Below are 14559 nucleotides of genomic sequence, written 5' to 3'. Positions count from 1 at the left end.
CATAGAAACTTGTTTTAGTCACTTGAGAAGGAGATTGGTCATCAAAGAAAGAAGAAAAGAAGAGGGAAATTGGAGAACTCAAATTCAAGTGAGGTAAGCACACCAATTTGAAAGTTTGAGATTTAGTAGTTGTGTTTATAGCTTGATTTACTTGTAAATAAACTTAAAATGAAAAGAAAAATTTGTTGAGGGACCATGACTGAGTTTCGGCCAGTATGTGTATGGGGGTTTTATTGCATGGTTTGATGGATTTGAATGAGTTTATGGACCTCCATTAGTTGAATGATTATAGTTAAAAGCATTGAATTAGTTAAATGCAACAATTAGTTTGAATTAGGGTTTTGGACATTACGGTTTAGAGACAAAAATGTGAGAAACTTGTAAATGGTGTCTTTGACCTAATGTGAAGTGAGAAATGGTCATTTGTGACCTAATGAGGTGTGTTTGAAGTGTTGGAGTTGAGACCAAATTCGGATTGAGTGTGGTCATGCTGCTGGCAGCATGACCAAAGTCCCTTTGAGGGACCAAAAATGAAAATTTACAAGTCCAATTGGTATGAGACCAATTGGGAATGAAAATAGACACTAAATGACACAATTTTCATTTAGGAAGCATGCCCAAAAAGTGACCAAAACCTAGTGAACAAATTGACCAAACTTGGAAAATCTCAGTCTGCCCTGTACAAAATGACATAACTTGAGCTAGGCAGGTCTAAATGACCTGAAATTTTACCAGTGGACAGTTGAGGTATATAACTAAAACTTTCATGAAGAATACCAACCCAAATTATTCCATTAACCAAGTCATTTGGCCATCCCAAGTTGGTGACCTAAAACTGCCAGAACCAAAATTGCCCAGGAAATCTGGGTTGAATCCAATCTGGCAGCCATGGTTCAAATGACAATAACTTGAGCTACAAAACTCCAATTGGAGTGATTCAAAAAGGAGAGTAAACTTAAGACAATAGAGAACATTTTCTATGAAGAAAGTTTTGCCAAATTCTAATAGAAAAGTGACCAATGGAACAGTGCAACCTTAGACACCAAAACTGAAAATTTATCAAATTTGCCTAAAAGACTTAGAATTTGAATAAACAACCAAAACCAACAAATTTAGTGACCAAAATGTGGTATGTGGGTGAAGTTGGAATTCCCATACCTATTAAGCCTTAGAAAGTCAACAATTTGACTTGAATAGTGTAGTGTATAGTAACCCCAAAACACAAAATTTCAAGAACGTCGAGTTAGCACGTTAGAGCTAGGTAAAAATAAAGTTAAATTTATTTTTGGATTTATGCTAAGTTATGGTACTGAAACACTGTGAAATTGTGTGTTTCAGTTGAAAAGAATACTGGAAAAGAACCCGAGGAACCGAGTCAAGGCCAAGAGGCGACTCGCTTGAGGTTTGTGCACAACATCACTATGCTTTAAAATTCATTGATAAAGTGAATCAAATATGTATTTTACTTTTGCTTTGAATTATTGAAAGTTTATTTGTAACATTATTTATGATGTTTTGATTTAAATTGTGAAAGTTATTGTGTATATTTGAAATAGCAATGTTTAGTAAATTGTTAAGATAAGTTTTGAAATCACAGTGTCATGACTATATATTTGAACACCTCACTAGCATGACTAGTGGGGGTAATTGGTTTCGAATTTTGATTCCTTCTCTGGAGAAGTGTTGAGGTGTGCCAGTAGAAGAGGATTTGAATGGATATCCATATATTTGAGCTAGCTAGCCTTGTGACGTGATTTCTCTTTAGCCTCTGGCTATTGAGATTATATTTGTTTCGAATGGCATGATCTAACTGTGGGTTTTATGAAATGTGTTTGATACTTCGAAATGAAATTGTTTGGAATAAAATCTCATAATTCATGTTTTGTGTTTAACTCGCATGCTCAGTTCAAGTTTTTTGAATAAATATGATTTAAATTCTGCATAAAGATTCTTTTAGTATGTTGTGCACCACTGAGTCCTAGTACTCAGCGATAGCTTTTATTGCTGTCGCAGATATAGAGACTATAGGAGCAGCAGATTAAGCTGCTGAGGATTGAGGATCTATCAGCTTGAAGTTATCGGATATAATTTATACCCTGACTGTAAATATCCCTTTTGATGTATGTATTGCATGTAATTGTATGGACATGTAAATTCGGTCTTGAGCAGTTTGTATAAAGCTTGTGTAAAGTTTGTAATAAATTTAGTTTGGATTTTCTTAATGTAGATTTTAGTGTGATGTATATATAAATTGTTTATCTTCAAAGAAATATGAATGAATGATATTGATTGACAGTATTTTGAGAATGGTTGAACTTTGAAATTTGAGAAAATGATTGAGATTGATTGTGAATTTGAAGAAGTGGTTGAAAAATTATTGGAAGTGCTTTTTTTCAGGTATTTGAAGAACTGTTTTCTCAAAATACAAATGAAACTCTGTTAAAATTTTTATAAAATTTGCGAAAAAATAAAATGGGCAAAAAATTTCCACTAGCTTTCAACTTGAATTAAATGTTTTAATACCTATTAGAAAATGCTCACCACTTATCAAAAATAAGAAAATTGTTTTAAAATCCCTTGTAGGGTACTTAATGAGTTATCGGTAGGTGAAGTTCGGTAGTTCATTAGGTATTCTACGGGATCATGTTATGCCTTACAGAGGGGTAAGGTGTGACATGTTTTAGTGGTATCAGAGCAAATTTTCGAAATATGTTTTAACTTGAGAATTTGTGTCTTTTCCTTGTTAAGTACAACTGCTCAATGTCCATATTTGTTACATACAGTGCATTACATCATAAATATGAAGTAATAGAAGGAAATCTCCATGTGTTACTTGTTCAGGAGATACCCTAACTTCAGACTGAGATGGAAGAAGGGGATTGCTCAGTTGAGCAATCTGTTGAAGCTGAGGCACAAGGGGAAGCCCCAGCTCTATAGAATGTTAGTGGATCAGTAGCACCAGCCCCACAAATGCCGCAGTTTTCTGCACAGTTCGCACAGCAGATGGCTGCTATGTTTCAACAAATGGCTGGGAGTATGCCTGCTCAAGCTCCACCCCAGACACCTGTGGCATAACCACTGCCTCCAGCCAAACAGTATGATAAATTACTGAAGTATGGGGCTGCAGAATTTAAGGGTACAGTGGACCCTTTAGAGGCAAAGCAATGGCTTGAAAGAATGGACAGAGTATTTAAGAAGCTGCACTGCCAAGATGAATTGAAGTTTGAGTATTCTATGTCACTACTGCAAGGGGATGCGATGACAGTGGAAGACCATCCCCACACTTGGCTGAACTACGATCTTGACACAGGATGACTTTATCGAGAATTCGCATGAAATACATCCGAGATGCATATGTTAATCAGAAATTGCAAGAATTTTTGAGTTTGAAACAAGGGAACCGATCAGTAGCAGAGTATGAGAGGGAGTTCTCCCATTTAAGTCACTATGCGGGGAGTCTCCTCTCCACCAGGAAGGCAAGGTGCAAGAGATTTGAGACTGGTTTAAAGCCCAGTTTGAGAATGCAAGTTGTGGGATTCAGACACAGCAACTTTTCAGAACTCATGTCTCAAGCACTTGAGTTAGAGAGAATTGAATCAGAAGCAACCCCAATAAAAGAAAAATCAGAAAAAGTTGAAAAATCAGAGAAAGACAAGGGAGAAAAATCAGTTGAATAGAGTTTTGGTGCTACTTCTGGGAAAAAGAAGAAATTTAGTAGACCCAGCAGGGGTCGAGGTGGAAGATTTGGTAGGGGCAGATTTTCTGGACAGAGACCCCCTAGGTCCAGTCGTGATCGGCAGGGTTCACATTCTGCCCGCCCCTGTGAGACTTGTGGCAAGATTCATGGGGGGGAATGCTATTAGGCCACTGGAGCCTGTTTTAATTGTGGAGGCAAGGGCCATATAGCTAAAGACTGCACTAGTGCTCCGAGATATGGTCCAGCTCCTACTACTGCCGAAGGATCTATTCAGAATCCTGCTCCTAGAGGTTCACAGTCTGTTGGCAGAGGAAGAGGCAGAGGTAGAGGCACTGCTTCTGGCAGTCAGGGCACGGTTGGTCAGTCAGCACAAGGAAGTGCGTCAGCCAGAGTCTACACGATGAGACAGCGAGAAGAGGCTGAGACTTCCGATGTGGTAGCTGGTACATTCTCTATCTCTGATCAAGATGTACTTGTGTTGTTTGATCCGGGTTCAACCCATTCATATGTTAGTACTAGCATAGTCAGTTCACTTACTGTTCCATGTGTCCAAATGGGTTTTGAAGTGCTAGTAACTAGTCCGTTAGGACAAGAGGTCCGGGTCAACAGAATCTATAGAGACTGTCCTTTGGTGACCCAAGGACATGTTTTCCTGTCAGATTTGATTGAAATGCCCTTCAAAGAGTATGATATCATCTTGGGCATGGATTGGTTAGCCAGGCATCACGCCATGATTGACTGTAGACTGAAGATAGTCACTTTTGGTCTCCCTTTGTACGGTGATGTGGTAATACATGGGGAGAGGCATTTACTGCCATCAAACATCATTTCGGCTGCACTAGCCAGAAGAATGATCAGAAAGGGATGTGAAGCATACTTGGCACATGTGATAGACACCCAAGTGGCGAGTCCAGCACTAAGGGACATACCTATTGTATGTGACTTTTCGGATGTGTTTCCTGATGAATTGCCAGGATTACCTCCAGAAAGAGAGGTGCAGTTTGAGATTGATGTTATGCCTGGTGTGGACCCAATCTCTATAACGCCATATAGAATGGCACCAGCAGAATTGAAAGAGTTGAAAGTGCAGTTGCAAGAATTGCTTGACAAGGGCTTTATTCGCCTTAGTGTGTCACCTTAGGGAGCGCCAGTGTTGTTTGTAAAGAAAAAAGATGGCACTCTCCGGTTATGCATTGACTATCGGTAGTTGAATAAGGTGACAATAAAGAATAGATATCCATTGCCCCGCATTGATGATTTGTTTGATCAGTTGAGGGGTGCAGCTGTGTTATCCAAAATTGACTTGAGATCAGGTTATTATCAGCTGAAAGTACAAGAACAGAGTATTTCTAAAACTACCTTCAGAACCCGCTATGGCCATTATGAGTTCTTAGTTATGCCATTCGGGTTAACTAATGCTCCGGCTACTTTTATGGATCTGATGAACACTATCATCAGACCATACCGCGACCAGTTTGTTGTGGTATTCATAGATGATATATTGATCTATTCGAGGAATGCAGAAGAGCATAATAGACATCTGCGGATTGTACTGCAGACTTTGAGGGAGAAACAGCTATATGCCAAATTGTCAAAGTGTGAATTTTGGCTGAAGGAAATATCTTTCTTGGGGCATGTAGTATTAGAAGAGGGCATTAAGGTAGATCCAAGTAAGATTGAAGCTGTCCTTAATTGGAGGCCACCCAGAAATGTCACGGAGATTCGCAGTTTTCTGGGTTTAGCTGGATGCTACCGTAGATTTGTAAAGGGATTTTCCATGTTGGCATCTCCATTGACCAAGCTGCTTAGAAAAGATGTGAAATTTCAGTGGACGGATAAATGCCAACAGAGTTTTGATGAATTGAAGAAATTTTTGACTGAAGCTCCAGTCTTGACTTTGCCTACTACGGGTAAAGAATACACAGTTTATAGTGATGCTTCTCACAATGGGTTAGGCTGTGTATTGATGCAAGATCGAAATGTCATTGCCTATGCATCACCCCAGCTAAAACTGCATAAGAGGAACTATCCGACACATGACTTGGAACTTGCAGCCATTGTGTTCGCTCTTAAGATCTAGAGACACTATTTGTATGGGGAAAAGTGTTACATCTACACAGATCATAAGAGTTTGAAGTATTTGGGCACCCAGAAAGAGTTGAATTTGAGACAGAGGAGATGGTTAGAGTTGATAAAAGACTATGATTGTCTGATAGACTATCAGCCAGGGAAAGCTAATGTTGTGACTGATGCCTTAAGTCGCAAGACTATGGCAAGTCTACGGGTTACTCCTTTGTCTATGGTATATGAGTTGAGATCATTGCATGCCAGCTTAGAGATTAATGATGATGGGCAGACAGCAGTTGCATGGCATGTACAGCCAGTGTTGATTGATCAGATCGTAATGGTCGCCGTAATGATGAAAGGTATCGGTGTCGTTGGAAGAAGTCCGGCAGGGCAAGAAACCAGAATTCTCAATCAGAGATGATGGTCTACTGCTACACCAGGGCAGAATGTGTGTTCCTAATGATGTTGATTTGAGGCAATTCATTTTGAAGGAAGCACATGAGTCTCCTTTTGCCATGCACCTTGGTGGCACAAAAATGTATAGAGGGCTAAAGGAGCATTACTGGTGGATGGGTATGAAAAGAGATGTGGCAGAGTTTGTATCTAAATGCCTAACTTGTCAGCAAGTAAAGGCAGAGCATCAAGTACCCACTGGGTTGTTACATCCACTACCAGTACCAGAGTGGAAATGGGAGAGAATAACAATGGATTTTGTGATGGGACTTCCGAGGACACAGAAGAGTCATGATGCAGTTTGGGTCATTATTGACAGACTGACCAAGTCTGCTCATTTTCTGCCAGTCCGGATGGACTACAGTTTAGAAAGATTGGCCAAGTTGTACATTGATGAGATTGTGAGACTACATGGAGTGTCAGTATCCATCGTATCAGGCAGAGATCCTAGGTTCACTTCTAGATTCTGGGGCAGTCTTCAGAGAGCCCTAGGAACTAGATTGAACTTCAGTACTGCATTCCACCCACAGACAGATACCCAATCTGATATGGTAATTCAGATCTTGGAGGACATGCTACGGGCTTGTGTGATTGAGTTTGAGGGCAGTTGGGATACACACTTGCCTTTGATTGAGTTTGCTTACAACAACAGCTACCAATCAAGCATTGGGATGCCTCCATATGAAGCTTTGTATGGCAGAAAATGTAGAACCCCGTTATGTTGGGATGACGTGGGTGAAAGAAAGATGATTGGATCCGAAATTGTTCAGCAAACGGAGGAGAAAATCAGGGTGATCAGAGATCGACTTAAGACTGCATCAGACCGTCAGAAGTCCTACATTGATTTAAAGAGAAGAGATATTGAGTATGCAGTGGGTGAGAAAGTTTTCCTCAAAGTTTCTCCTTGGAAGAGAATTATGAGATTCGGCAGAAAGGGGAAACTGAGTCCTCGTTTCATTGGGCCATATGAGGTTCTGGAAAGAGTGGGTCCTTTAGCATATCGTTTGGCACTACCTCCAGAGTTAGAAAAGATACATAATATCTTCCATGTGTATATGTTGAGGAGGTATCAATCAGACCCATCTCATGTCCTACCAGTGGAAGAAATTGAAGTGAATCCAGACCTCACATATGAGGAAGAACCCATAGTGATTCTGGCTTATAAGGTGAAGCAGCTACGGAACAAGCAGATACCGTTGGTAAAAGTGCTGTGGAGCCATCATTCGGGCCGGGAGGCTACTTGGGAACGAGAGGAGCACATGAGGAGACAGCACCCACAGCTGTTCAGTGTAACACCCTAGGCAAATCCCACATCGACAAAACACGGGAGAGATGCTGGGTTTATAAGTTGATGGTTCGTAACCCCTAGTAACGCGTTTTAAAACCGTGAGGGCTTCGGCCCAGAGCGGACAATATCACTAGTGGGCCGAGCCGTTACATTTGTGGTATCAGAGCCAGGTTTAGGCGGTCCTAGACCTAGATAGATAGAAAGAAATAGTTGCATCACATGCATGGGCCTTTAGATAGAGTCGAGGTGACACTAATGCAGATCTGTTCTTTGTCTATTTTATAGGATCGATGACAATTGATCCTTCAGAGCATGGGCCTCCAAGACCGATAGAGGAGGAAGTAGAGAGTCACGCGCCTGCTCCTAGTCGGGGGCACAGTAGCAGTAGAGCAAAACCATCATTGGGTACTTTAGTAAGGACACAACAGGCCTTCCTAGAGCAAATGACTCAATTACTCCGTCAGGTCACTGGAGCTATGCCACCACCTCCCCAGCTAGTATATAGGACCCCAGTAGAGAGAGTTAGAAATGATGAGCGCTTTAGAGAGACAGGCAGGTGCAAGAGAGGGTCCGGACTGCCACCCAACGCAAATTGCTACAGAGAGCAAGAGACCCAGGGGGTTTCTGGGTTAGATTCAGAGCAGAGAACAGAGGCAGAGGTTCCTATTTGCCCCGAAGAGAGGAGGTCAGATGAGTGTATCAATTGATAATTTTGCGGGTCTTATAGCACGGAGATCAACCCCGATGCCAGTTTGTACACATTGTAGGAAGAACTACAGAGGAAAGTGTAGATTGCTAACGGGTGGATGTTTCAGATGTGAGTCCATAGAGCATTTTTTTTGAGAGATTGCCCATGGAGGAGTGCTCCCACAGCTCCACCACAAACTCAGAAGTCTGCCCCGACAGTACAGAGGGGTAGAAGACCGATAAGACCAGAGATAGCTGGTACATCACAGAGAGCTTTTAAGACTATAGAACACCCTGAGGCTAAAGTAGCATCCCGCGTGTACGCTATGGCTCGAGAGGAGCCAAATCCGGTAGACGTTATCAGAGGTATATTTCCTAATTATAATACCTTTAAGTATGTATTGATAGACCCTAACTATGTTCACCCCTATATATGCATTGTACCTCCTGTTAAAAGAGGATACCGATAGATGGGTCAGAAGATGACATACTTGTCACCAACCCTTTAGGTCACCAGGTGATTGTAGATTATCAACTGAAAAGGATCGTGTTAAAGATAATAGATGGAAATGAGAAGGAGGCTATATATGAGATGAAAGAAGATGAGTACAGAACTGGTTGGAAAAAAAAAAAAAGAGTTAGTCTATTGGGATATACCGTGGTAACTATGCAATGCTCTTGATGTTTGGGCTGTAAGCTGCAGATTACAGTACCGATATGGGACTATTGTGTATATTGTCCGCTCTGGGCCGAAGCCCTCACGGTTTTAAAACGCGTCACTAGGGGTTACGAACCATCAACTTATAAACCCAGCATCTCTCCCGTGTTTTGTCGATGTGGGATTTGCCTAGGGTGTTACAATCCAACCCCCTTATGGGACTCAGCGTCCTCGCTGAGGTTTGCCCCACCATCGTTCAAGGTTGCACACGGAGTGGCTCTGATACCACTAAATGTGACGCCCCTTACCCGTCTATTGTATAGTCGAGCAAGAAGTGCCACATTCGGTGCCGGAGCACCCTATCTTGTCTTGTCATGTCTATTGTAAATTTTAATGTCATTTAAATCAGGTAATTTATGTGTAGAATTTTTTTTTTTTATATACCTTATTTCTGTGGAGACCCGGACAGATCCTCCTCTGTTTTATTAGCATCTGGCGGGTTCCACTATCACGTGTTAACATATTCATATTCATTTCACACATTTTCATATCATATTCTCTTGTATCATATCATTTACAATTATTTATGAGATCTAAAAATGAAGTATCATCTATTGCATTCATATAGAAATTCATAGATAATAAATTACAAGTTTTCATTTCAATATCAAAGTTTAATTACAGGTCCAAAATGAAATACATCATGACTAAACATAATAAACCAAAATACTAGTCTATACATGGGCCCTACCAAAATACAAAAGACTGGTGAGGTGACGCTGATCGGTGGCAGATCTGGTCGGAACTTTGTCCGAATACTACTGTGGCGGCTGCTGATCTTCAGTACCTACGCGATGGAAAACCAACGCGCTAAGCATAACGCTTAGTGGTGCATAATTTATAATAACAATAATTAAACAATTGAATTAATATTTACAAATCATAAATTCTGGGTCTTTTACATTTTTTTATTACCCTTTGGAAACAATTAAAATTATTGGGACCTTTCCTGTTTACTTATTGTATATTCAGTATTAATTAATTATTATCAATGCCCAAGAAACCTATAACAAATTATAAAAGCTGGATACACGGGAGTATACGAGTTAGACAGCCATATGTCTACCCTGTATACATCTGTCAGGCACGAGGCCAGCTGTCGGGCACGAGACCCGCTGTCAGGCTTGTAAAGCCAGAAATAAAGTAGGCACGATGGCCAGTAAGTAGGCATATAGCCTGTAGAACAATCATACCAGACATATATTGTCAGTTCATGATTTTCTCGGTAGGCAGTACTGCTATCTGTAGTCCCTAATTGGTATACCAATTTATCCAACTAAATAAATAAGTCTAGGTATACTATGGGCAATTAAATATTTTTAATTAATTTAGCACTATTCACTGTTACTATTTTTTTGTACTGTTCATTGGTACTATTAATTTCATATTAATAGGACATTAGTCCCAATTTACATATTCATATCATTTTTAATATTTAATTATCCTTATGAGTATTTTAATTTTCATATATAGCATTTTTCCCATGAACCTTTCTTTAGGTTCATGTTGATGTGTCATATTTATCTAGGAATTTGACTAGGTTAGGATGTCTATTTAGTCACACTTCCTTCATAATAATTGCTCCTCTATGTTTAAACTTGAATTTCAGTTTTTGAATCACTGAATTTGGGGTTATAGAACTCAAGTTATGGTCAAAATACCATAACTGGTCCATTTGCCTCTAAGCTGTCCAGAATTTACAATTTCTGGTCAATAAACTTTAACCAGTCATTTGATCATTTTATTGTCATTTTTAGACTTAGGTTCCTTCACAAGATATGTTCCTCTATGTCTTAGGGACTCCCAGGTACAATTTCATAATTTTTCAAGCTTGGTATGGTGAGTTATAGTCAGTGTATTAACCTGGACTCTCAGTCCTATAAGGGCAATAACCAACTTCAGGGCAGTATGTTTGACCCTCTTTTTAGGGTCTTTACACTTAGAATTTGGCAAAGGTGTCTAAATCAATATTGTAGCCCTAAGTATCATGTTTCCAGATCATATTTGCACATCTCAAATGGAATTTCCTAGTGGGAGTTATGGCCAAATGAACACACGGGTATCAAATGGCATTCTGGGTTCAACTTAACATTTTCCAGATTTCACTTCCTAACTTTGGCTAATATTTTCCCTATGATGCAATGGTTTCTAGAGCTTGGTCAAAACATAAAATTTGTTGTTCTGTGTCTTATAAAACTTTTGGCACTAGTTTCACTCAATTTGCAGCTTTGGAGACCAAGTTATGGCATTTTTGCCAAAACTGGTCAAGCATACCAAAGGAACAGTATTTTTGGACAATTTCTGGGTTGGCAGTTTTAGTGACTCAAATTGTGCTAACAATTTGAATTGGTTAAAGGAAAAACTGGTTTAAGTGGTCTTCATGAAAAGTGTAGCCCTATGTCTAAACTTTCCATGGGTAAAATTTTAGGTCATTTGGACCAGTATAGAGAGAGTTATGACCAAATGAACACGTACTGTTCATTTGGTCATTTTCTGGGTTGGCAGTTTCAGTGACCCAACTTGTGCTAACAATTTGAATTTGTTAAAGACAAAACTGGGTTAAGTGGTCTTCATGAAAAGTGTAGCCCTATGTCTAAGCTTTCCATGGGTAAAATTTTAGGTCATTTGGACTAGTATAGAGAGAGTTATGACCAAATGAACATGTACTGTTCATTTGGTCATTTTCTGGGTTTGGTGCAGGGAAATCCGAATTTGGGCAGTATTTAGGTCAAGTTTTGGACAGAATTTGGGCATGGTTTCTTCATGGAAAATGGGCTATTTTGGGTCTAGTTTCACCTCCAATTGGCCTCATACCAATTGGGGTCACACAATTTCATTTATGGCCTAAAATGTACACTGCCCTTAACAAACACAACCTGCAGAAAATTGACACTTCCAAAACTCAATCTCCTCCAACTTCCTTACTTCAATTTGTATGCAATACACTTCTATAAGCAACAATCTTATCCCAATTAGGTCAAATTTCAAGCATTTACACAAAATCTCCAAGTCATGTACACAAACCCTAATTTCTAAGTTTCAAACTCAATCAATTCAATCCCTTTTCACTTCTCATACATATAATCATATCAATCATCATCTCTAAACTCATTTACATTATTTGAACACAATAAAGCCCAACACATTTCATGGCTGCCAAAATTTGGGGACATCATTGGTTCATGAATTTCTTGTTAATTTCTTGAAATTTCCACTTATCTTAAGTCACTTTCAAGTATTAAAGAAGAAGGAAGGGAGAAAAGCACTAACCTCTTGTGACCCAACTTGAAAATTTTCCCAAAACTTCAACTTTCCTTCTCCCTATGGGTACCTAGAGCTTCCTTATGATGTGGGCTAAATTTTTAATGAAGGGGACCATGGGTTTTGGTGGATAAATGAAGAGAAACTCAAGCTCAAAGCTTGAGCAAAAATGGTGGAGGGGGGAGAACATGGAGACGGCAAGGAGAGAGAGAAGAGGAAATGAAGAAGACTTGTGGTTGGTGAATTTTTGTTTCTTGTGTCTTATATATATATATATATATTCTATAATTATTGTACTTTATTTTTTTTTAAAATGCCATAGGTCTATTTCCTTTCTTTTCTTTTCTTTCCTTTTCTTTTCTTTTCTTTTCTTTTCTTCTTCTTTCTCTTCTCATTTTCCAAATTCAAATTCATAAATTTAATTTATGTTAATTATTTTATTTCCTAATTTTAATTTGACATTTAAGTCAAAATTCACCTCTAGGGGTAAAATGACAAAAATGCCTTTCATGGTGCTCATCGGGTTATTTTTATTATTTTATACTAATTTATAAATTCTCTAAATTTTATTTTATTTCTCAAATTTTTTTTTCTATATTTTTTTAATATTTATTTCATTAATTTATGCCTCCTCACTATAGTTTAAGTGTAGTTCCAAACATCCTGACTGTCCGAACAGACATTAGTCATCGGAACAGTAAAATGTACGGACTACCTACGGTGAGGGCGTTACATTCAGAGATTGATACCAGGTAAAATTTTGAGACGAAATTTATTTAAGGGGGGAAGAATTGTAATACCCCTATTTGTATAGCCAGGTATATTTCACTGTTCTGGTGACCGGTGTCGGTCCGGATGATTAAGTGGATTAGAACCACACTTAAGACAACTAGATAAGCTATAAACACAAATAATTAGTAATTGCCAATTAGTTAAGTATAAATAAGAAAAACAGAACATAAGAAGTTAAACGAGCCGAGAGTCACAGCGATGGGTGACCTTCTGGAAGGATCTGAAGTCGTTTTAAACTCAAATTTCGAACCGTAAAATGTGACGCTGCGGTCCTTAGGACCCTTACGAACACAGTAGAAAAGAGAAAATCACGAAAAAGAACTGTTAAGCCAGTCAAATAATTAGGTCAGGGAGTCAGAAGAAATGTTGAATTATTTGCGAACCGGGTTGAACCGGCGAGGAGCAATTTGGTCAATTGATCCCGAGAGCTTACTCCTGACCTAACTGTCAAATAAAATATGAGAAAAGGAAATTTCAAAATCGAAAATTAAATTAAAGAACTAATAGAAAAAAAAAGAAAAAGAAAAGTTAAAAAGGTGGTGACATCATCATGGTGACATCACCTATGAGGTCATAAATAATTTTTATTTACCTAATATTTTGACTAAGTCAATTAAAGGTTAAATATCCAAAATAAAGAAAAAAAAATCATTTCCCTCATCTTCCTCAAGCTAGCCGAAACCCTCTCCCTCATCTCACCATGGATGAAACTCCATTAAAGCTTGCTTCAAGCTTTTAAACACCCATTTGATCCTACCTTACCCCAAATTCTCCCATAGAAACTTGTTTTAGTCACTTGAGAAGGAGATTGGTCATCAAAGAAAGAAGAAAAGAAGAGGGAAATTGGAGAACTCAAATTCAAGTGAGGTAAGCACACCAATTTGAAAGTTTGAGATTTAGTAGTTGTGTTTATAGCTTGATTTACTTGTAAATAAACTTAAAATGAAAAGAAAAATTTGTTGAGGGACCATGACTGAGTTTCGGCCAGTATGTGTATGGGGGTTTTATTGCATGGTTTGATGGATTTGAATGAGTTTATGGACCTCCATTAGTTGAATGATTATAGTTAAAAGCATTGAATTAGTTAAATGCAACAATTAGTGTGAATTAGGGTTTTGGACATTAGGGTTTAGAGATAAAAATGTGAGAAACTTGTAAATGGTGTCTTTGACCTAATGTGAAGTGAGAAATGGTCATTTGTGACCTAATGAGGTGTGTTTGAAGTGTTGGAGTTGAGACCAAATTCGGATTGAGTGTGGTCATGCTGCTGGCAGCATGACCAAAGTCCCTTTGAGGGACTAAAAATGAAAATTTACAAGTCCAATTGGTATGAGACCAATTGGGAATGAAAATAGACACTAAATGACACAATTTTCATTTAGGAAGCATGCCCAAAAAGTGACCAAAACCTAGTGAACAAATTGACCAAACTTGGAAAATCTCAGTCTGCCCTGTACAAAATGACATAACTTGAGCTAGGCAGATCTAAATGACCTGAAATTTTACCAGCGGACAGTTGAGGTATATACCTAAAACTTTCATGAAGAATACCAACCCAAATTATTCCATTAACCAAGTCATTTGGCCATCCCAAGT

The 14559-nt window shown here is 38.8% G+C and overlaps 1 long non-coding RNA gene across 1 annotated transcript; it reads right to left on the bottom strand.

Annotated features, from left to right (window-relative positions):
* Positions 1–9487: 9487 nt before the first annotated feature.
* On the bottom strand, positions 9488–12395 carry LOC131177794 (uncharacterized). Its single transcript, XR_009147083.1, has 2 exons — positions 12181–12395; positions 9488–9697 (listed from the first exon to the last, which is right to left on the bottom strand). It is a non-coding gene; the product is annotated as an uncharacterized LOC131177794 (long non-coding RNA).
* Between the last annotated feature and the right edge of the window lie 2164 nt (positions 12396–14559).

The sequence above is a fragment of the Hevea brasiliensis genome, unplaced genomic scaffold (assembly GCF_030052815.1).
Source record: "Hevea brasiliensis isolate MT/VB/25A 57/8 unplaced genomic scaffold, ASM3005281v1 Scaf89, whole genome shotgun sequence".
In the NCBI taxonomy this organism is placed as follows: Eukaryota; Viridiplantae; Streptophyta; class Magnoliopsida; order Malpighiales; family Euphorbiaceae; genus Hevea; species Hevea brasiliensis.
Note: the sequence above shows the minus strand (reverse complement) of the source record. Positions and strands in the feature narration are given on the sequence as shown.